This window comes from Lepisosteus platostomus, chromosome 10 (assembly GCF_059453375.1).
Source record: "Lepisosteus platostomus isolate fLepPlt1 chromosome 10, fLepPlt1.hap1, whole genome shotgun sequence".
Classification (NCBI taxonomy): Eukaryota; Metazoa; Chordata; class Actinopteri; order Semionotiformes; family Lepisosteidae; genus Lepisosteus; species Lepisosteus platostomus.
In genome coordinates this window covers 51,771,929-51,793,027 of record NC_142620.1, presented here as the reverse complement: position 1 = coordinate 51,793,027, position 21,099 = coordinate 51,771,929, and the positions used below count along the sequence as shown (strand labels likewise).

General features: G+C 44.2%; 1 long non-coding RNA gene across 1 annotated transcript; it reads right to left on the bottom strand.

Annotated features, from left to right (window-relative positions):
• Positions 1 to 10,378: 10,378 nt before the first annotated feature.
• Positions 10,379 to 20,404, bottom strand: LOC148653973 (uncharacterized). Its single transcript, XR_015924894.1, has 6 exons — positions 19,999 to 20,404; positions 18,649 to 19,183; positions 14,765 to 14,821; positions 13,427 to 13,491; positions 12,630 to 12,871; positions 10,379 to 11,997 (listed from the first exon to the last, which is right to left on the bottom strand). It is a non-coding gene; the product is annotated as an uncharacterized LOC148653973 (long non-coding RNA).
• Between the last annotated feature and the right edge of the window lie 695 nt (positions 20,405 to 21,099).

Below are 21,099 nucleotides of genomic sequence, written 5' to 3'. Positions count from 1 at the left end.
GTAACTTCAGACGTTACTTCTCCACTGGGCAGATTACTGTTAGAGCTTCACAAAGCCAATCTTGCAGTTAATGTGTAAATGCATCCATTGCAGTGAAAACACTGGGAGGGCCCACATTTTTGCTGGTTTCCCTCTCAACTCGTCTCTGAAGTCCCCAATTTCAGTCCTTCCGGGTTTATCTGGAGCAGGAATTACTGGTGCTCTGCAGAGCATGGGTCTTTAAAAGACCTAGAAAGCCAGTCCATGGATTTCATGTCTCCACTCGCAACACTGGGCTGTCCTGCTGTAGCCAGTTTATGTTCACATCTCTTCTTTAAGACTTTTGCCACAATCTGTGGAAGGAAAGCAATGAAAAGGCAGAGCCTCCATATTCTTTTCACTCCGATATTTGGTGGGATAAAGGTGGCTGAGACTGATACAAATGGAGCTGCATATTTTAGTAAAGTACATTGGAATTTTTTTTTTTTCAGGCCATAATTTTCCATGCTCTCTGCCTATTGGTGTGCGGTGAATGGCTTTAGTTTTGTCTTCGCTTCCTGTGAATTTGTCACGCGATTCAAATGTATCCTTCATAAACGGAAACAGTGTGACTTGTTTTGGAAATGAAATGTTTTGTTTTGTTTCCTTTCAAATACCAGTTGTATGTGTCTGTGGTAGTGGGGGGAGGGATGCCCCAGGTTTGGTCAGGTCTCACAGTCATCATGTCCCAAAAATGTGTGGCCTCTACTCCTGTATGAACCTGATTTTGCAGGGTGTTCGGTGTGAAACATGGGAGTGCTGGTTCAATGGCCTTGTAGTCAGGAATTGTGACTGAGACTCGGTCAGGAGTATGAGTCTGTAGCTGGGATCTGTTCTGTTGAGTGCCATGCCCCCAGTGTCTGCTTACACTTTCAGAGTTGTTCATGTACAGTTACTGAGGTCCACAGTCCAGCGATCTGAATCCTAGCTCACCTGACTAGCTTGTAAGGTCCCAGCAGAACTAAGTATTGGGTTCATTAGCAGAGGATAGTAGCTGGGAACTCTTCTCTTTGCTGGGAGCTGATTTAAAGAGATCAAGACATTCTGCTGGCCTTGATCGCCCCCTGTTCTTCTTAGAACATAAGAACAGTAATGGGTAAGAAGACTGCTCTGCTTCATTTAGTAGTTACCAAACAAGTAAGGCTAAAAAGAACATTTCTGATCACATTGTGGTTCTTTTGTGGTTCATTGTGGTGTTTTTTTTGTTTTTCTTCAGCATTGTTTGGCAGTCATTGTAAGAAAGATGGTGCCTGGCAGTGTTTTAGGCCAGTGCCTAAACTCGAGTGGAAACAGCAGCCAGAATTGTGGTCTCCCATATGCTAACCAGCGAGAGTGAGGTTTTCTTTCCCTGCCTCTGTCTTCTTTACCTTATAGCTTGGACTCAAATGTCCCAAGATTTCCACGACACCAATATTTTTGATTATGTGGACTGGTTGATTCCCAGCACTCTGAACGTGTAGAGGTAACAACACTAAAGAGGTTTACATTGGTTAGTGTTGAGGTGAAAACTGTAGAAACCTTCTTCACCACAGTAGCTTTCAGATTTAAAGAGCATCAGAACATTTTTTCGCCTATCCTTTACTGGCTTCTGAACTGTCCTGGGGGCAATGGGAGTTCTTAAACTACAAAGAATCAATTAGCTTGATTGAACTAGATTGATTGTGTTTTTTATGGATATGGAGTAAACTTTTATTATCGCTTTCACGGCAACAGGGCAAGCAGGGTTAGTGAAAGTTCAGCTGGAACAGAACACTATTTACGATGCCTCGTTAAAAGATGAGGCCCTGGTGATTGGACATGGGTGAAAAAGTTATTTAGTTGAGCAACTGTCTTACCTTTGTCTACCACTGAGTCTAGCCTAAACAGTCTACTGCAATTAATTCATGATCCATACCTGCCTCTTGTGCACAAGTCCTTTTCACAAAGCACCAATTCTGTACTAATGAATCAGATTAAAGGCTGTAATTTGTATTCTTTATCTGTCTGTAAATAAACATAAGAAAGGTATGTTGAGCATTACAGACCCAGGAATGCACCTGGGTGCTCATTAATGGCCTAGTGCAGTATGTTTTTTTGTAAGTGGTGGCCAAGATGACAACACTTAAACCACAGAAAAACAGATTGTGATTGTCTAAAATGTGTAAGTCAGCATGATTTTAAAATGCCTGGTTCCACCCTGCCTGCTCGGATAAGACGCACAATTCTTGCTGTAAAATGATGGATGATGTGATGGTTCCATCACACTGCCTAATGCTCTCTTGGTGCATGAAGCTCAAAAACCTTGCGTGTTATAATAATGACCTAGCAAAATTAAATAAATCTGTTTGACAATGAGCATTTCCTGCTAAGCTTTGAGTGCCAATTATACAAATACATACCTTTCGATAACCAAGAAATATAAAAAGTACATTCTTTTGAACTGGAGCAAAGCAGAATGACATATTAATCTCATTAAATATGTTCTAACCCCCTTTTTTTTTGTTTTCTGCAGCACTTGGCATTGAGAACATGATTAACGAGGAATTAATTTCAGGTTTTTCTTTTTAAGATGGATTTGTTGGATACAACAGCTATGTGATTAACTGGAAACAGACTTTGCTCTGTGAAAACTAAAACATTAAAAGCTGTGGTCACCAAAAGCAGTCATGATCTTTATCAGCCTTTTGTGGACGTCTTCACAAATGTATTTTCCGTCAGCTAAGCCATGTTAATACATTATGTGGCTTTGGATGAAGATTTGAGAACCCAAAAGACAGACTGTTGAAGGAGGCTTTTGCTATGACTTTCCCGAGTTGTTCTGAAGCAATATAACAGCCAAAGCAAGGCTAATTTGGTTTGATTTTGGACTGTTTGTTCAGAGCACTGTCTTCAGGACTTCTTGACTTCCTGAAAGTGAAGCAGAAAGTGCAGACCTGCTGCTCAGCATAGTACAAATGTGCATCGCATTGATAGAAACAAACAAGTCACAGTATCCCAGATAGGTTGATCGGTAGTTTGTAGCCTTGGGGAAAAATTGGTCAAAATGAACTACTGACCTCTGCACTGAGTTCTTTTGAGTTACTGGTTAGCTTTTGTGTGTGTCTGAGTGTCTTCCTTAGGGGCTTTTAAAAAATCCAGCCTTCCCGTCGTTCCGATAAAGGTCTTGGAGGGTCTTGTTGATGAACTAGGAAGCTCTTGACCCCAGGTGTCCTGGCAAATGTATTTTCCACTTTCCCGCTTCTTCTACGGAAGCAACAGGGGGCCATGTTGTGCAGGAGAGAGAGAAAGCTCAGTATCAGACGATCTCCTGCCAAAACACAGAGCTTCTCTCTTAATACGGAGGAGGAATATGTGAGTTCCACTAATGTGATGTATGTCCTTCGTAAATCTACTGTCTCCTCACTGATGACCCTTATTGCCCAATCTTTGTTGTAGCTCCTGCCCTGAGGACGCTGAGGTTACTGATCACCGGGTCATGCTTGAGTTCATTTCTGTGCCTACCCTGCTGCCTTTACAAAACACAACCATGTAAGAACAGGACTGGGAGCAATGGGTGTCAATGTGGGGCAGTGGCTAGGGGGCCAGACATCTGGGCAGAGGGATGTGGGTTTGAATTCCCATTAGAAGCACCTCCTTTAGCTCGGCACTTTCTGCAGAATGCAGCATATACTGTACTTTATAAGGGAATAGCAAAGCTTATATGTTCAAAAACCTGGTAGTTGTATTTCATGTAAGCTGCTTCATATAAGCAGCATCAGGTAAACTGATCATGGGGTTTTAATGCTTTTTGTGTTTTGTCTCATTCAATGTAAAAGCTGAGACCCTTCTCCTTCCCATTAGGTTGTTTTCCATTTGTCATGCAAGCGATTTAAAGCTCTCTAGAATTCGTGTATGGCTGAAGTTTGGTAGACTTGGCATAGGGAGAAAGTAGCTGAATTGGTAGAAAAATGCGATCTCAAAGGGAGTAAACAACTATGTCACAGGCACCAGGGAAAAGGATCCCTGTGCCAGTTTTTGCTTTCATAAGAAAGTAATAAATGTGGGAAAAATACAGGAACAATATCATCATGCAAATGACTTAAAAACTAAAGCGAATGAAATAATTTCTGAGTCTCCAATGACCTAAAAATTGTAGCTTTGAAATAATAACTATAGATGGACACCGTGAAGGCTTATTATGAAATAAGACCTGATCTCATGGCGTCCACAGTTTTCTGGAGTTTCCCTTTTGGTTCTTTCTTTCTAAAGGATATAATTAAATATGTTAAATCATCTGGACAAAAAACAGAATTTAGCAGTATTTTATTAAGGTAGTTGAAGCTTGACGCTGGGTTTTGGTGCTTGTTGTTTTGTAGAAGGAAGTGATGTATTCACAGGGAAATATCCTCAGGATAAGAGGCAGGCACACCCTCTGTGTGGAGTTTGCATGCTCCCCTATGTGTGCATTACGGTTCTCAGGCTGTTCTGGATTCCCCTGGTGGTCCAGTCATGCTTTGCAAGTTAAATGTCATCTCTAAATCTTGTGTGAGAGAGAGAGGGAGTAACTTGTCCCTTTTAAACACCCACTAAAATACTTAAAAAACATTGATGGATGAGGAAGGACCTAATGAAAATACACTGTTTCTTCCAAGACAAAATAATGAAAGCTCTGGGCCCAGCTTTGGTAAGTCCTGGTTCTTCCTGCTCCACGAAACTGGTGCTTTTCTGATGCAGTTACTGGTACTGGTGCTGTCACTGTGAAGCAATGAACTAGGGCATGGTGTGTGTTCTGGACTGGAGTGAAAATCGACTTCTCACATTCTGATCTGGAGAGTTTGTTCCTGTTATAGCAGGGTGCACCACACATTAAATGAAGATTTCTGCCATAATGCACTGGAGCACAAGTCATAAACTATGTCAGCTACACTTTCTTAATAAGGAAAACAAATTTGCCATTGTTACAAGAGCAGGGAGATGATGTTAAAATTGCACATTTGGAGTGTTATATCTGCAATCTGGAAGACAACTGTGTACCACAGCAACAGCCCTGGTTCAACAGGTCTCAGAATCATGAGTTACTGAAAACAAAACCATTTACCACTTCAAGCAGGGCATGTGTTTATTGAAGTATTATAGCAATATCTCACATGAAAACCCTACAGCCTTCCAGGACTAATGCTGTCAACTCAAATCACTTGGTAAGCTGAAGAAAAGCTTAATTTTGTTCTATGTAAACTGATAAAACTGGCAATGAATGAGGACCAAGGGTAGCCTCAGCTGCTTAACCATACGAATGTTTTCCTTATTTGCTCTCAATGTGGTCGCGCTGTGTGATCGGCCTACAGCCTTCGCTGTCCTTCACTGCGTCTGCTTTGGGAGTTCAGGCTCTGTAGCAGGGCCCTGGGGGAACCCAGGGGTTCACCCTACTGCTTGAGGCCCCATATTTGGACAAGAGGGCCTCTTCCCTGAGGGGATGCAGGCTGATCAGATCACACTGCTCTGCCTGCGAACAGCTGTCTCAACATCAGTCTTCGGCTGCCTCCTGTCACAGATGAACACAGAGTGTTTCTTTGCAAGACAGCAACAAGGTGGGTAGTACGTGGGGGGGCTGCGAAAACCAGCCCAAGTCCATAAAGCCAAAGCATATGCATTTTAGTTATGTTAACTCCAAACAGAGCCATTAAGCTCATTTTAAGAAGAGGTACAGCAGCAGCTGACCGTGTCTCCCCTGTGATGCACTTGCATCCCATTCATGGTGTATCCTGCTTTGCACCTGGTGTGCACTGGGATAAACTCCAGCTCCCCTGTGACCATGTACTGGATAAAGTGGTTAGAAGATAGATGGATGGATGTACAGTACCAGCAGCCAGGAGGCTAAACGGGGAATGAGTGATGTTCGGTTTCATCATGGTGAAACTGCAGTAGCTGCACTCTTAACAGGGTTATTGACATTCTTTGGTTGTGGTGTGGGCGTCATTTTCTGTTCCCAGCGGCTTCAAAAGAACTTGAACGTCAATCAGCAGCCATCTGTTTCTGCTTCATGACATGCAGATTCACTAACATGGCAAGTTTTTTTTTTTAGACTAAGATATGCTCTGCTTTTACACCATGTGGACAGTTTGCCTTTTCTCAGTGCGTTCAGATACTAACAGCAGAGGGTGCCAGAACGTTTTTTCCAGGAAGCGTCTGACACCAGCCCAGGTTCAGCCCGCTGCTCCAGCAGGACTCACTGGGCTGGTGCGGGTTAAATTCTCACTGGGCCACCTTCCCTGCTGCCAATCATCCTTTTATCTTCTATCCATGTGTATTCCCAGTTCCTTCAAAGGCTCTCTGTGACGCAGGCTGGGGAGAGAATGAGACCAGGCGGCCCTACTTCTGGGAAGCTTTTATCCACTGTGAATCTTTCCCTAAATCAATTGAAATGCCAACTATTTTTAACGTAGGTTTATATATAGCCTGCGTGTGGCATGACAAGACAGGAGCAGATAAGAGAATCTGTGAAAGGGGGCCTTTATGTAACAAAGTTTTCCTTGCATTCCTAAAAGTGTTTCATCTTGTAGACCTGCAACATTGCTCACATAAATCCAAGGAGACAACTTTGGTGACTTACCACGTGCTGCACATTCTGCTTTTACGACTGATTTGTTTATTCCCAGCAGACAAGGTCGCTTGTAAATTTGCTCACGTTGAAATCGAGCTTTCCGCACGCCTGCTCTTCTCTCTTTTGGGACGAATTGTTACGGCTGCCTCAAATGTGCCTCCTAATCCGCCACCTCTGTGGCATTACCTTTGACATCTTTACTCCTTGTTCCCGCATTTCCCTGTCTAACTGAAAGTGAGAAACAAAAGCCTGGCACAGATCTAAAGGATTCTGTTTTAATCCGGAGCAAACCACTCATCCATGTCGTACAAACTCATTTGCTGGGATCCTTCTGATAAGAACAGGAAGAGATCTGTGGATCAATGATGCTTGCTAGCAGATGATCACAACGGATCTTGCATTTTTCCTTGTGCTCTTATTTACTGGAAGTTTTCCTTTCTTTAACTGCATGGAGCTCACTAGGATAGGAAGAGTGAAATCATCACTAGAGTAACCTCAAGTGTTCTTTTCTTTGCTAGCTTGGTAGTGACAAGTTTGTGAGAACTGGTTTCACACTGAGGGGTCACAGCTGCTTGGCTCCAGAGCTTAGTGAATGTGTGCCCAGGACCTCTAAGGACCTCTGGGCTGTGTCCTGTCTTACTCTTCTTGGGGTTCAATTCTGTGCCCAGGCTATGCCACAGAACCCAGAGCCTTCCTCAGGCGTGTAGGTATGCAGGGTGTACGCAAATTTCACAGTATGACCTACTGTACAGGTTAATGAAGGTACTTTGAAAGCAGCTTCTAAGCTCAGGTCCCACATCTTTTGAGATATGAAAGTATAAAAGTATCAGATGGAGTGAGCTTTTTTGGCTCTGAAGTCAATGTTAGCAGCAAATTTAATCTAAAATGTTTCTGGACATCTGAGAGCGGGGAAAAAAACGTGCACTGAACGTGATCTGGTCAATATTCTGGACAACTCCTTAAACTCCCAAATCCTTCGCTGTGTGCCTTTAAAAGGAGGCTTTGTGCAGACTTCATGCACTGAACCATATGAGAGCTACATAAAATCATGCCATAAACATGTCAAGATGAGAAGTGAGACAGGATTCACAACCATGAGCTAATGAATTTATGAATGGTACATAAAATAGCCAGTCTTGGCCAAAAGAGATGACCCAAGAAAGGGAAGCAGTCCGTGATTTACAGGCAGCACTTTGAAGTGAGGTCTGGATGGTGATTGTTCCATCTGAGCATCTTATCATTAATCTCAGTTCAGTGGAGGATGGGCGAGGAATGGAGGTAGCCCTCTCTTCCACTGTTGAAACCCAACTCTTCATTGGAGGCACTGAGGAGCAGGACACTGATAAACAAGCCCATATGGCCAAAACTGGCATCAGGACAGGAGCCTCAGTTAAAATACTGTGAGGGATCTGCAGCTAGGTAATAAATGCATACCACAGCCAGCTGACTGCACGATCTTCCAAGATCAATTACTTTTATGTAGTGTTTACAGACAGACAACAAAATCTACAATACATCATGAAGACTGAAGAACTAAGAATTTAAATAAAGCAGTCGTTAATAACTGTAAACATTATCTAGAATATTGCATGTGTTTTTGGTCAACGCAGTATATAAAGGCTGCTTTATAACTGGAAGATTGTCAATGAAGAGTGTCCAAGATAATTCAGAGGACATGACTGTATGTACAGCGTGAACCAATTCCTTCATTTCCCATTCATGCATAATGATCTCATTTGTTCCAGGGCCAACCAAACTGTCATAACATAACTGCTGCCACGTGTTGAACACTTTTACAGATTTGTTGCTCATAAATTAGCATGTTTCAGAATTAAACAAAGCAAGAAAAGAACAAAAGAAGATTCACTTCACCCCCTCACAAGACCCTCGAAATGAAATCATTCTGTAACACTGGCCTGACCCGGTCATCAGTCAGTAGCACTCTAAACCTCCAATGTCTTCCACCCAGCACCATAAATCTGAGCAGTAGAGGGCGCCATATATGTCAAGAGAGGCCAGGGGAAGGAATGTAGTGATTTTATTTCTGAAAGCCATTACACTGCAAAATTGCAGGGAAAAAACAGCTTTGACATCATCTCACTGACTAACTTCCTTCCTAACTGACTTGCCTGGTGAAGGTTGATCAACACCCAAAGTCTCTCAGCAGCTTTTTGTTGTGACTAGTGGATGATGGGTTTGAGGTGCAACTCCCCTCTGTAGTTATTTGCAGCCGTGCCTGCTGTAGTGGAGTCTGACAACAGGTAATGACAACATCCAGACTGCTCGTGGTTGTTAAAGACTCAAAGAAACTCTTTGAAAGAGCTGGATTTCTCAGAAACAAGTTAGGGAGCTCAAAATTATACTTTATAATGTTCATATAAACCAGATGTTCATAAATTTAGAAAAGCACTGAACATGGAACAGTCTACCTTCTGTCAAAAACAGACAGGTTTAAGGGTGTGACTCAGGCTACCGGTTTGTTATAAACATGCAGTTAATCCACAGTCGAAGTTGTAGTTATTGCTGTATAAGAACAGTTACAAACCAGACAAGGCCATTCAGACCGTTTAGCCCATTTGATAGTAGTGATCTAATGATCCCATCCGGTTGTTCTTGAAAGAAGCCAGGTTATCGGCATCAACAACATGGCTGGGCAGCTGGTTCCATTCTTCCACAACAACCTGGGTAAAGAAGAGGCTCCTATTCTTGGTTTTAAATCCACTTACCTGCAATTTGCACTTGAGTCCTCTGGTTTGTGTTTCACTGTTGATTCTGGAGATGTCTGATGGGTTAATTTAATGGCTTTGAGGATCCTGAATACTTTAGGTATTAGGTCCTCTTATAGTCTTCTCTGTTCAACACTAAAAAGATTCAGTTCCAGCATAGGAGATTCTGTTAAGTCCTGGAAAGTGTCCGATTGCTCTTCTCTGGATAGACACCAGATCTGTGACCTTTTCTATAACATGGTGACCGAAACTGTACACAATATTCGGAATGAGTGCGTTAAATAATTCTACCATCACATCAATTTAATTAAATTATTTGCTTTTAATTGTATATCCTAGTTTTGAGCATTTCAGTATTTATTTATTTATATAAATCTCTCCACTTTGTACTTCCTGAGTGGCCTCTCTGCCTCTCCTCTCTCCCTCCCCCTCCACTTTTCCAGCTTTTGTTCTCCTGTGCTATTTAATCTTTGCCGTCTACCCTTTCTCACACCCGAACAAGGCTCCACAGACGAAATGTTGTGTTTCCTTTCTTTTCTTTTCAGCATGAACTACTATCCATATTTATGTTGCTTTATTAACATGTTCAATCTAGAAAGCATATAGAAACGGTGTCTGTAACCCCTGACCTGAAGTGTTACTGATTTCTCACCCCAGTGTCCTGGCTCAATTCCAGGCTCAACTTTCTCACTTTCCTTCTGTTTTGACTGATTTGGTTTGCTTGGAAAATGACACCACCACAGCCCGCAGCCCTCCAGGGCTAGATAAAGTGAGAGCCCTCCTACTTGTAAAGCCCTTGGGGATCTATTGAGGATGACAAGTGCAATATAAAGCCAAAGTGTGATGTAGTAATTACATGAGAATCTTGGCCACGCTTGGTCACTGGAGAAGACGGATAGAATTAACGTTTAAAGTCAGTCAGCAGAAGCAATATTGGCAGGGAAATCAATTCCTCGGTAGCAGTTTGACTGGCTCACTGGAACTGCACATGCTCGTTTTAAAACATAGCTCTGCCTGCACTCGTCTTTCCGGAGGTCTCACTTTCCCTTGTCCCGAGACACTACGCTTCTTGCTTTGTAAAAAAGAAACATCTGATGCTTCTTACAGGACACGTCAAGGGGATTGAAGAGCTGCAGGGGCAGGGCTGGTCAAGACACCGGCAAAGAGGCTTGGAGTTCAGTGTGCGCTGAGAGGACCAGAGCCTGTCCTGTCAGCAGGGTCATTTGGGGAGAAGCTCATGGCTTGTTTCCCAGCTGTTTGAGCCCTCTTACCACAGCCAATGAGCTGTAAAGAAAGCCTGCCAGTCTCTGCCTCTGTCTCCACCACCATTCGTCTGCTTCGCTTTCGCAAACATCGGGCTGGACAAGTCCCGGCAAAGACAGCCACTGCCACCCGGGATCGAGATGGCTGGAACGCCTGGCGTGTGCCAGCCTATGCCCATGTGTGTGTGCATGTGTGCCAGCCTATGCCCATGTGTGTGTGCATGTGTGCCAGCCTATGCCCATGTGTGTGTGCGTGGTGTTTGTGTGCATGTAGGGAGGGTGTGCGTCAAGAAGACGGACTCCCAGTAGGCAGGCGTTTGTGTGCTAGTGTGAAATTCCCCATGCCTGGCTTCTTAGCTCGGTTTATCAGGTCACGTTTTCTCAAATTTGTCTTGGGGTTGAAACACCTTTTTGGACTCCAACATTCTATCATCCTGAAAGAAGAGGCCAGCTTTGTGCATCGTGTCCCGGCTTACGACTTTCAATTCCCACTGAAAGAGAAGCTGGATGGTGGGTCAGACGCAGACAATCGGGGGGGACACCACACGAGGGACACCCTATACCAGGAATCGGCAAACTTTTTAGAGCAAGGGCCACTAAACATTTTTTTTTACTCACCTTGCTGGGCCATCTGAGTGAAATCCTCTATCTAGCCGATAAACTCACCGACTGGACTAGGTGGGGTTTCTCCGGGCACATCTCCTCCGTGTCCTCTTGCATACACTGCTGAATAAACTCCCCGTCCGTGAAGGGTTTCCCAGCTGCTGCTAGAAGCTGTGATACTCGAGGGAGCTGCGGGCCACTCAGAGGAGTGCAGCGGGCCGGATTTGGTTTGCCGACCCCTGCACTATACATTCGTTACCACCCTGGCCGTCAGGCCTCACTGCTAAATGCGTTTCCCAATACGAGAGGGGGTGAAAGGGGCTCTGTGCTGTCCGCAAACTTGGAAGCCCAAGCCTTGTTGGAAGGGCGTTGTGTGCTGTAGCAGTAGGGATTTTGCACTTTACTGCTGATTTCCTGGCACTGCAGATGCCCTCAGTGTTGACTGACAGCTCTCATTCAGCTTGCCAAGGTCTGATACAGCACAAAGGCCAGCTGTTGAAGCGGAGAGGCTCTGATCCGCACTTTCCGAGCAGGGAAGGGGGAATGCAAGGTGGTCACATGCCTGTGGGATGTTCTAACATTTACCATCTGTTAAGGCAGAGCTTTCACAGAGAACTGTATCAAAAGCTCAAGTCAGGCGCCCCGGAAGAGACACGCCGTGTGCCAGAGGGTACACCCTCGTGCCCGTTCCTCCTCGTACAAACATCAGGCTGCTCTTTAGCCTCTTTGTTAGGCTTCCAGACCCAACAGTAGAGCCCACTCTTTACCAGGTTCACCAGGTCCATGTGTCTTTGCCTTCTCAATAGCATTGGCCCAGGCTGGCCGCTGCCTGGAAAACACAGAGATTTGTTTAAAGGAACATGAGTGCAAAAATAATAGGAAAACTAAATAAACTGCATTCAGGAGATGGTGGGGCATAAATGAGGCCCACAAAGCAATACAGCAATGTCGAACGGGTTGGAGCAGCATCATATCAAACTTCACAGACATCCCGTGTGTCTCTCTCCAACTCTGAGCTTCCTGAGAGCTACTCACCTGCTCCTGCTATTCTTCTGACAAGCCAAAACTATTTTTTGAATTACTTGGAGGCAATGCTTTGTTAGCAGCCCCACGTGTGGCTCTGACGTGTGAACAGAATTATAACATTAGCCGCAAACTTACGAGTGGAGTGGGATATGCCCGTCATGGCCGGATAAAGTTAAAATACACATAAAATAGACAGAAATATTGACATATACAAGGGAATTCCATGACAAGCCCTTAAAATACCAGGAAACCTAAATTAAGGCAACTAGTCAAATTAAAGAATGACTAATTAACACTTAACCATAAGATAGCAGGTTAATAACTATGGCATCCTATTTTCTTAAGTACCCATTATATATACAATCATGTTTCTTATAGGAAAAAGTGGTCTTGGCCTCTCATGAGGACCCAATTGTGTTCCAGGTGAGTACTAACCTAAAATTGTAAAATGACAATTTCTTGAGGACAAGGGGGTCTGCAATTCTTTTTTTCGAAGTTTACCGAATTCTTCATTTTTGCAGCTTCTTCGCTCCCACTTAAGGACTAAAAGGTCAATATGTCCTGGGAGGGCAGTATGTATGCACCGTAGGCGTCTGCTTGCGTCCAGTATGGGATGGGCCACTGCAGCAAAATCCCAGTGCCTGTATCTGGTCAATAGAGACCCTCCCATCAGAGCCCTTACAGAGGACAGGGAAAAGAAAATGGGACAGAGCAGATTAGCTGCCAAAGGTCCAATATAACCAAGGTACGTTTCTGTTAATTTTTTCATATTTATTTCTCAGAACTCTATTGCCCCGAGAGCACATCAGAAGACACTGTGGCCGTTTCCCAGCATTCTTGCCTCAGAAAAAACAACAACAATAAAACAATACAGAACGAATCCAGCATAAACAAGTGAAACACTGCCCTTGTTGTTTCCTGGGTGTCATTAATCATCACAATCCCATATCTGAGCTGGCTCTTGGTGACAGGCCACATGAAAGGCTAGATCAAGCACAGCACAACCAGGGAAGAGAGACCAGAGCTGTCAACCCCAGCCCCTAGAAAGCGAGTGGCACACAGGGAAGCTGCAGAGGAAAGGTAACTGCCTTGCTCACAAAATCAGGTCTGAATCCCATACCGCCACATGGACTGATGTTTTTGCTCGACTGGGAGGGCTGCATGGCTGAACAAGCACCAGATTATCAGGTGAACCCCCCATCCCCTCCACCCCCAGGTTTCCAGATCCCCACCTCCACGGCCAGTGTTCCAGATCAGCTCCAGCTGCGAGTCTCCTTCGACTCGGGGCTTTGCAACCCTGAAAAAAGGGAATTGACAAGATTAATTCCCACAGTTCCTTCTCCTCCTCCAGGAACCATGGTCCAAGGCAACACAAACGGCAGCTAAGTGTGTGCGTGTGTGTGTGTTTGTGCAGGAGAGGGAACAGGACACATTTACCCAGCCCTCCTGTGGATGTTGATTCTCTAGAATCTCCCCGAGATAATCAGCTTGTAACCTCCAAACACAAAGATGGGCTACAAGCACCTCCTGTGTGATCTTCCTTCTTTAATTTCCTGTAAACTTTTGGCTGTGTTCTTACAGGTGTCGCGCCAAGATTTTAGCCTCAGTGAAATTACACTGAAGTAAAGTGCTAGACAGCGGAAAGGAACTATCTCACTGGCTCCCAGTTAAAAAGCATCTGCCTTGTGACTTGCACTGTTTCTTCTCTTGCTGATTTTATAAACCACGGTTGTGGGCTCTTTGTATAGACAGGTGTTTGCAGATTAGTCAGATGGATACTTGAAGGTGTCAATTACCTGGCCTACCATTCGGCAGATAAGTAGCTGTAGATGGAACTGGAATAGCTATGGCATTGTTAGTCTCAGATGTAATCATCACTTGCTAATATAATTGCTAATAACAATATTAGTGGTGCTGTCCTTTTGGAATTTGACATGTCTGTTTAACACTGAGAAATTGGTCAAACAGTGCTGTAGAAATAGTGGATTGTGTTTAGGTTTTGTAGCTAAATGAAACTAAAATGTCATCTAATTAAAAGTGTTAATAGTCCAGACCTCAATCACCTGACAGAGAAGCTTTTTCCAAACACCCATAACTCTTTGTGTAAAGAAGCATTTACTGTTTTCCCACTTGTGACCATGTGCACTTGTTTGACTGCAGAGTATTGTACTTCCCTACAGTAACCATGTGTATCCACCCGAGGATCCCTTAACCTGTCCACTATCGACAGTCCCCTGAGACCAGTAATTATTCCAACTGCTCTTTTTCAAGCTCTTCTAAGGCCACCCTATTTTTGTTGTGATATGGTGACCCAGCGAAATCCAATATAACAGTCTAGGTGAGGTTTGTGCTTTGTAAAGCACTGGATTAAAAAGTTAACACTCTTTGCTCTGCACCCAAGTATTCTCAAAAAAGTTTTTTTCCTTCCCTACATTGTCTTGATGCTTACATTAAAGAATCTACATAAACATCCAGATCGCTTTTGTGTGTAGCTTCCTGCAGTTCACAATGACCTACGTGATTTGTAAAGTTTGTGCTCCTGCTACAAGAGTTGAGCACTTGGCACTTACCATTTGTTAAACTGAATCTGCCAAGTGTCTGCATGCTCCATGATTTTGTCTGTGGCTCTGTGTAAAAAAAGAGCTGATGCGTGAGATGGCGATTATGATTTTTTATGATCATACATATTCACAATTATCATATCATATGATTATCAGCAGTTGTGCTTCTATCTTACAAGAAATCTGGGTTTACAGGACTAGGCAGAGAAGAAATAAGGCAAGGTAAAATGAATAGTCCTTTTGTCCCGACAAAAATCCCAGTCAATGCATAGCTGTATGGTAAATAGAAACAGAAAAGGCATTTCTTTAAAACATGAAATGCCTGAAATGTCGAAACTGTCCAAACATGAAATTTGGACAGTCACCAATACCCATACCAAAAAGGACAGGTAGTGATTTATTTCTAAATGAAGCAGTTCTTACACAGTTGAAGATTTGACTTTCCAATAACCTTCATCAGTACCTTGAAATGTGCACGGTTCTGAGCAGCAGGTAATAACTAATAAGATGGAACTGAGCCCATCATGAGCTCAACTGAGGCCTGATTAAGTCAATGACAGCTCGTGCAGAATCTCCAGCTCCAAGCCTCCTCCTTTCTGACTTTAGACCCTCTTCCACAGCATCCTGAGCACAGCTACCATGGAGATGACCCTCTGTACTGGGATTTGGGAAGGAAATCCCAGTATTCTTCCCCTCTGACAGGAAGTGCTTTCAATCAGTGGCTTTGTGATATAAATGGGTCTTCTTCTCAATTTGTTGTTTTTCTTTTCTTTTAATAGCATCAGAGCTGAGAAATGTGTTTATAAATAGACCAGTGCTGGAAAAGGAGCAGGGTGTCTCCTGCAGTAGTTTCATGGTAGCAGACGTGCATTGTTAAAAGTCTTTCTTTTTTGAAGTGGTCAGTGACTGTGTGGAAGCAGAACCTGCTTGATCATGCACAAGGCAAGGGTGTGTCCCCCCAGTATTGTAGCTGCAAGGTGCAAAATGTTCAGAAGTTTGTTAACGCAGAACTACAGCGACGTACTTCTTCAGCCTGTTCAGTTCCCAAAGCTGCCCACCAGTTCAGTGCTTATCAAGTTCCGCCCATTGCAAGCTCAGTGGTCACAAGGTGATATGGGGACAGGCTTTGCCTATCACTGCCTTATATGCCATGAAACTGGTGGGAAATTTCTACACTTTTAGCTTCATAAATAAAAACACAAGAAACAGTAGGAAAGAGAAAAGGAGCAGCTTGGTGGTAGGGCATTTGGTGCTGCCACCCCGCAGCTCTGAGGTCCTGGGTTCGATTCTAAACTGCAGCACATTCTGTGTGGAGTTTGCATGTTCCTCATGTTTCTCCAAATGTTCTTTTTTTTTCTTCTCCCACCTGTCTAAGATACACTGGAAGGGTGAATTGGTGCCTTCCCTGTTTCCCTGTGTGCTTGTGAGTATCCCATCCCAGTGAGGGTTTCTTCTGTGGGAGAGTTTCTGCTGAGTTTCCACCTGTGATCCTCAACAGAACTAAGCAGCTTCCTGGTGATGGATGATGGGAGAGAAGAAGGTTTTGCCCCTGACAACCTGGCTAGGTACGTAGCTCCAGTCACCCATGGGTCATTGTCCAAAGAAATGCCTTTCATCAGTGTTAACTGTATCTGTTCTTAATTTCACTTTTTTTCCTCTTAATAACACATACACATGCTCTGGTGTAAAGCACTTGAGTTTGGGCATAACCTGTGAGTTAACACTGAAAATGTCAGTCCAAATACAAACTACCTTGAACACTATAAGCATGAGTCTCTTAACAAGAACAGGCTCAGTGCTCTCTGAGCTCCTCAGATGGATTTTACCCTGAAACCTGAGGCTCTTTTCTCCTTGTCAGGATCAATAATCCGGCAGTCTTTTTATCCATTTTGGGAGGCCTGTTGAAAAGCAGTGTTTATGCGTGTAATTATGAACAAAGTGGTGTCTGGAGGCCTGTGTGCTCTGCTGAAGCTGACCGCGGTTCATACAGTGGCCTCTGTATCTCGGAAAATATCATCAGGCTGGTACTGGGTCACAAGACTGCGCCTCATGTGACTGCAGGGTCTGCCAGTCCAAACTGTATCCTATACAGCCATGCTCTATTGCCAGAGCACATATCTCGAAAGCTACACATGTCTGCCTTTGTACACACTGTCATCACATTAAGCAAGGCTCCAAACAGAACAGGCAAGAAGGTTTAGAGACTAACCTCTGCAGCTTCTAAAACTAAGAATAGATTGCATTTAAATAAGGTGCAGGGTTCAGGAATCCCTTCGTTGATGCTAGATTGGCTTCTGGACTGAACTCAAAACTCAGATGCCTAAGGAATTGCATGCCGAAAAAAAGAGAAGAAAAGAAACACAACGTTTCGGCTGTGGGGCCTTCTTCAGGCGTAAAGAAGAGGCAGGTGTGTCGCAGGCTTTCCAGGCCAGGAGGCCCCAGTCCTGTTCCTGGTGGCGCCCCACAGCTGCGTGGTTTCATTACAGCTATCCTCTGTACTCTGTACTCTGTACAGGTGGCTCAGCTGCAAGCTTTGCAATTCGTTTTTTTTTTTTTCTGCTCAGATGCTGGAGCTCTTAGGTCACGTAATTAACGCAGTAGTCAAAAAGGCAACCTCATACATATTTAGGAGCTGAGAACAGTTGAACAGCTGAGATGAATTAAAACTGTTGCAATAATAATAAAAGTAAAGGGTTCAATGAATAACTTGCTTGTTCTGTCAGGTGGAACACAGACCAGCAGGTGTGGGACCCCAGCACCAGCATTGGGAACCCCTGATCTAACACTGGGGTTCCCAGACCTGTTCCTCAGGAGCCCCATACTCCTGCTGGTCTGTGTTCTAGCAGAGCTCTTCTGTATGAGACTGACCGTCTTAAGTGATCTAATAAAACAATTAAGTGGGCTCCTTGCTTTCAGCCCTGAAGCATGTTGGACTGGAAGCAACAGAGCCAGTGCAAGGGTGGCAGGGAATAACCCCAGCTGGAGGGTGGAGGTCCAGAGAGAGGTCAGCAAAGAGTGCAGCTCATTTAGAAGAAGTAGGACTAAGTTACAACTGCGCTGGAATTTTACCCGTTTTGAACATTTCTTCCAGGCGGATGTAAATCCCTGAACGTGTCATCACGTTGACTGACAAAAGGTTATTCCAGTTTGCCACTGGAGTTGGGCAAGTATTGCAAATATACTGTACATATACTGGTAATTATTCTCTCTCTGACCACCCCCCAGAGCAGCAGATTCTCTTTGACAGTGAAAACTCGTGACTTGAGAGGACACTGTACTACCCGTGCGTGAAGATTAAAGATACCCTCCATTGTGAGGAAGATTGCTCGGCATCTGATCTCTCTCTCTCTCGATTCAATTCGAGGCGCTTTATGAGCATGGCCGACGGGTACAATCAGTGTTGCCAAAGCAAATAAAAATCATTAAAATGAACATGAACCAAAACAAAAAAATAAAAGTCAAATAAAATCTACAGACATATTACAGACATTTACAACAAAGACATATCATAAAATATTTACATATACTGTAAACATATTGAGCATTATCAGGAGACAGACTCACTGCTCTCTCTCTCTCTCTCTCTCTCTCTCTCTCAGTTCAATTCAGTTCAAGGTGCTTTATTAGCATGACCGATGGGTACAATCAGTGTTGCCAAAGCAAATGAAAGTAATGATATTTACATTAAACAAAACAAAAAATAAAAGTAAAATAAAATCTATAGACATATTACAGACATTTACAACAAAGACATATTATAAAATATTGACATATACTGTAGGCGGCTGGAGCATTATTGGGAGACAGACTCACTGTTCCTCAGGCTGTTCCCCTCTCTCTCTCTCTGTAGAAGGCTTTAAAAATATGTTTTTGAGCTAATTTCGTCTACTCACAGCTTTGGCCTCCGGGGAATGCTGTAGTTCTTCTTAACGGGATCTTTAAAAGACTGCGGCGATAACGACAGCTGACATTTATTGCCGATTATGAAAACTTGTACTGAGCCAGCCACTTAGGGGCAGCACAAGGAGGCCCATTTTATTCTCTGCCAGATAGGCTCATGTGCCTTATCTCGGAGGTATAAACCGTATCATTCTATTCACGCCGGAATCGTTTAATCAGTCCGCTCCGCGCCTCCTCCGGCCGGGCGGACACGCGTGGAAGTGGGGTTGGCTTTCGGGAACGCGGACCCAAGCGTGACCCACATTTTTGTCGCGCCAGGGCTGACGTAGTGGGCGGTTCATTGGTGCGGAAAAGAGGATTACATCGGACACGGAGATAGACGTGGAGATTAAAATTAAATGGTGTTTTGGGTCAAAACCATATGCTGCTGCCTGTAGTTTCAGTCCATTGGATCTGTTGTTGTGCAGAGATGCCCGTCAACTGGCCGGCGTCTCCACACAGGTCTTCTTATACACTCCCAACTTCCGCCTACAGTTAAGAAAGTAAAATTAAATACATTTGCCTGACATATTTTTTATGAATATAAATCTAGAAGAACTACATGACAGCAGTACGCTATTTGGGTGCATTTTGTTATTTCTGAAAATGTGACGTTTCCCGAAACAATATGTACGGTAAATTTGGTAAAATTGGAACTAAAATTGACCTATTGGGATATTCTGTTGTCCGTGCTGTGAAGATCGATAAACTGCCGTCGACTGGGTATCGTTCGCCTGCGGCATAAATTTAATGACGATTTCCTTGATAAGCAACTTTCTTAAGTTCGGCTCTTAGAATCAAACGGAAAATTGTTGACAGTGAAATACTGTTAACCTGTCCCTCTACACGTGTTAAACGGTGACTTGTCAGCGCATTTCTAACATTTCTCCTCTGTGGCTCAGATTTCAAAGCAGCGCCGGGCTGTTTATTAAGGTATAAATCCATCCAGCCATTCGGTGAGTCACTTATTCATGATCATAACATGGTTGTCATGGTTATAACAACTTAAGAGCATCCCGTAAAGATGTGCTGTCGTGCGGCTCCTCTGTGCTGGAAACATCATCTCACCCTGGGTCTCTGCCATCTAACTCGGGTGCTCGGAGGGACTGAAGGGCATCGAGGATGAATTGCGTTGCGTTGGAGGCAGTGGAGAGCTAGGCTTAAAGATTCTCGTGAAGAACTGCGAACAATGAAGCTTTTTATGAAATGTCACTTATCAGACCGACCGTTAAAACCGCTAAAAAAGCTCTCTGGGATAAACAGTGTATAATCTGTTAGGTTTTCGTGAAGCAAACACTGATTACCTTTGCGCGGTTTAATGCGCTCTTACGGTGTAATCCTTATTTCCTTATTTACATAACATCCGATCGTAACGTGCAAAAAAAAAAAAAAGAACAGATTTTCTTGTTGTTCCTATTGCGACAAAGTCGTTAGGATATTTACAGCATGTGGTATACAGACTCCTGAGAGCCAGAATGGAGTTGACGACGGAAGGTCGGCGGTGACAGCAAATTCACTTCCACCTCTCACTCAGTCTGACGTCATTTCCTAATTAAAAAAAAACTGTAGCCCAGGTCCACCTCCCTCCTCGACTCCCATCTCCACCTTGGCAGCTTCCCCTCTCGATTCACACCCCACACCGCGGGAGGGCTTCAGTCTCCGCAGCCTCGGTGCTACAGGCAGGATTCAGTTCAATCTGAGGAGAGCTAAACACCAGCCAGACGTTGTCAGCAGGTTTAGCTCTTGGGGCTGCTGTCAGTCCTGGCAAAGGGTGGAACGAGGAGTTCGGTGCAGGCTGTGGATGTGGGTTTCAGTTCCACCAGCCCAACGCTGGACACTGGGGGACTCTTCCATTTGCAGACGGGGGCTGTGAAGGACTGGAGTGCCCCAGGGCCAGTGTGGAGGGAAAGAGCAAGGTCTCCTTCCCCCTACAGCCACTCAGTGCTTCTGAGGGCCACATGAAGCCCATCCATCCAGTTTCAAACCACTTCATCCAATACAGGGTCCCCGGGGAGCCAGAGCCTATCCCAGCAAGCAACGGGCGAGAAGCAGGGTGCACCCTGGACAGGACACTAGTCCATCTCAAGCCACAGACGCAGTCTCTGGAGGAGACCCCACGTGAACAAAGGGAGAACATGCAAACTCCACACAGACAGCACCCCAGGGATTGAACCCGGGCTCCCAACATTGTGACGCAGCTGACATTTGGCTCCGGACACAGCAATGCAAAACAATGACTCTCACTTCCTGTATAAACTGCTGGTTATTTTGTAAACATTTTACTGTTAGTTTAGAAACTGTTGTTTTAAGGGGGTGAAATTATCAACGGTATGGAATATTTTACAGTTCAAGTGGTGAAGATACAGGGAGCGTGGTTAGTTTACGAAGTGCACAGCGCGTTTCTA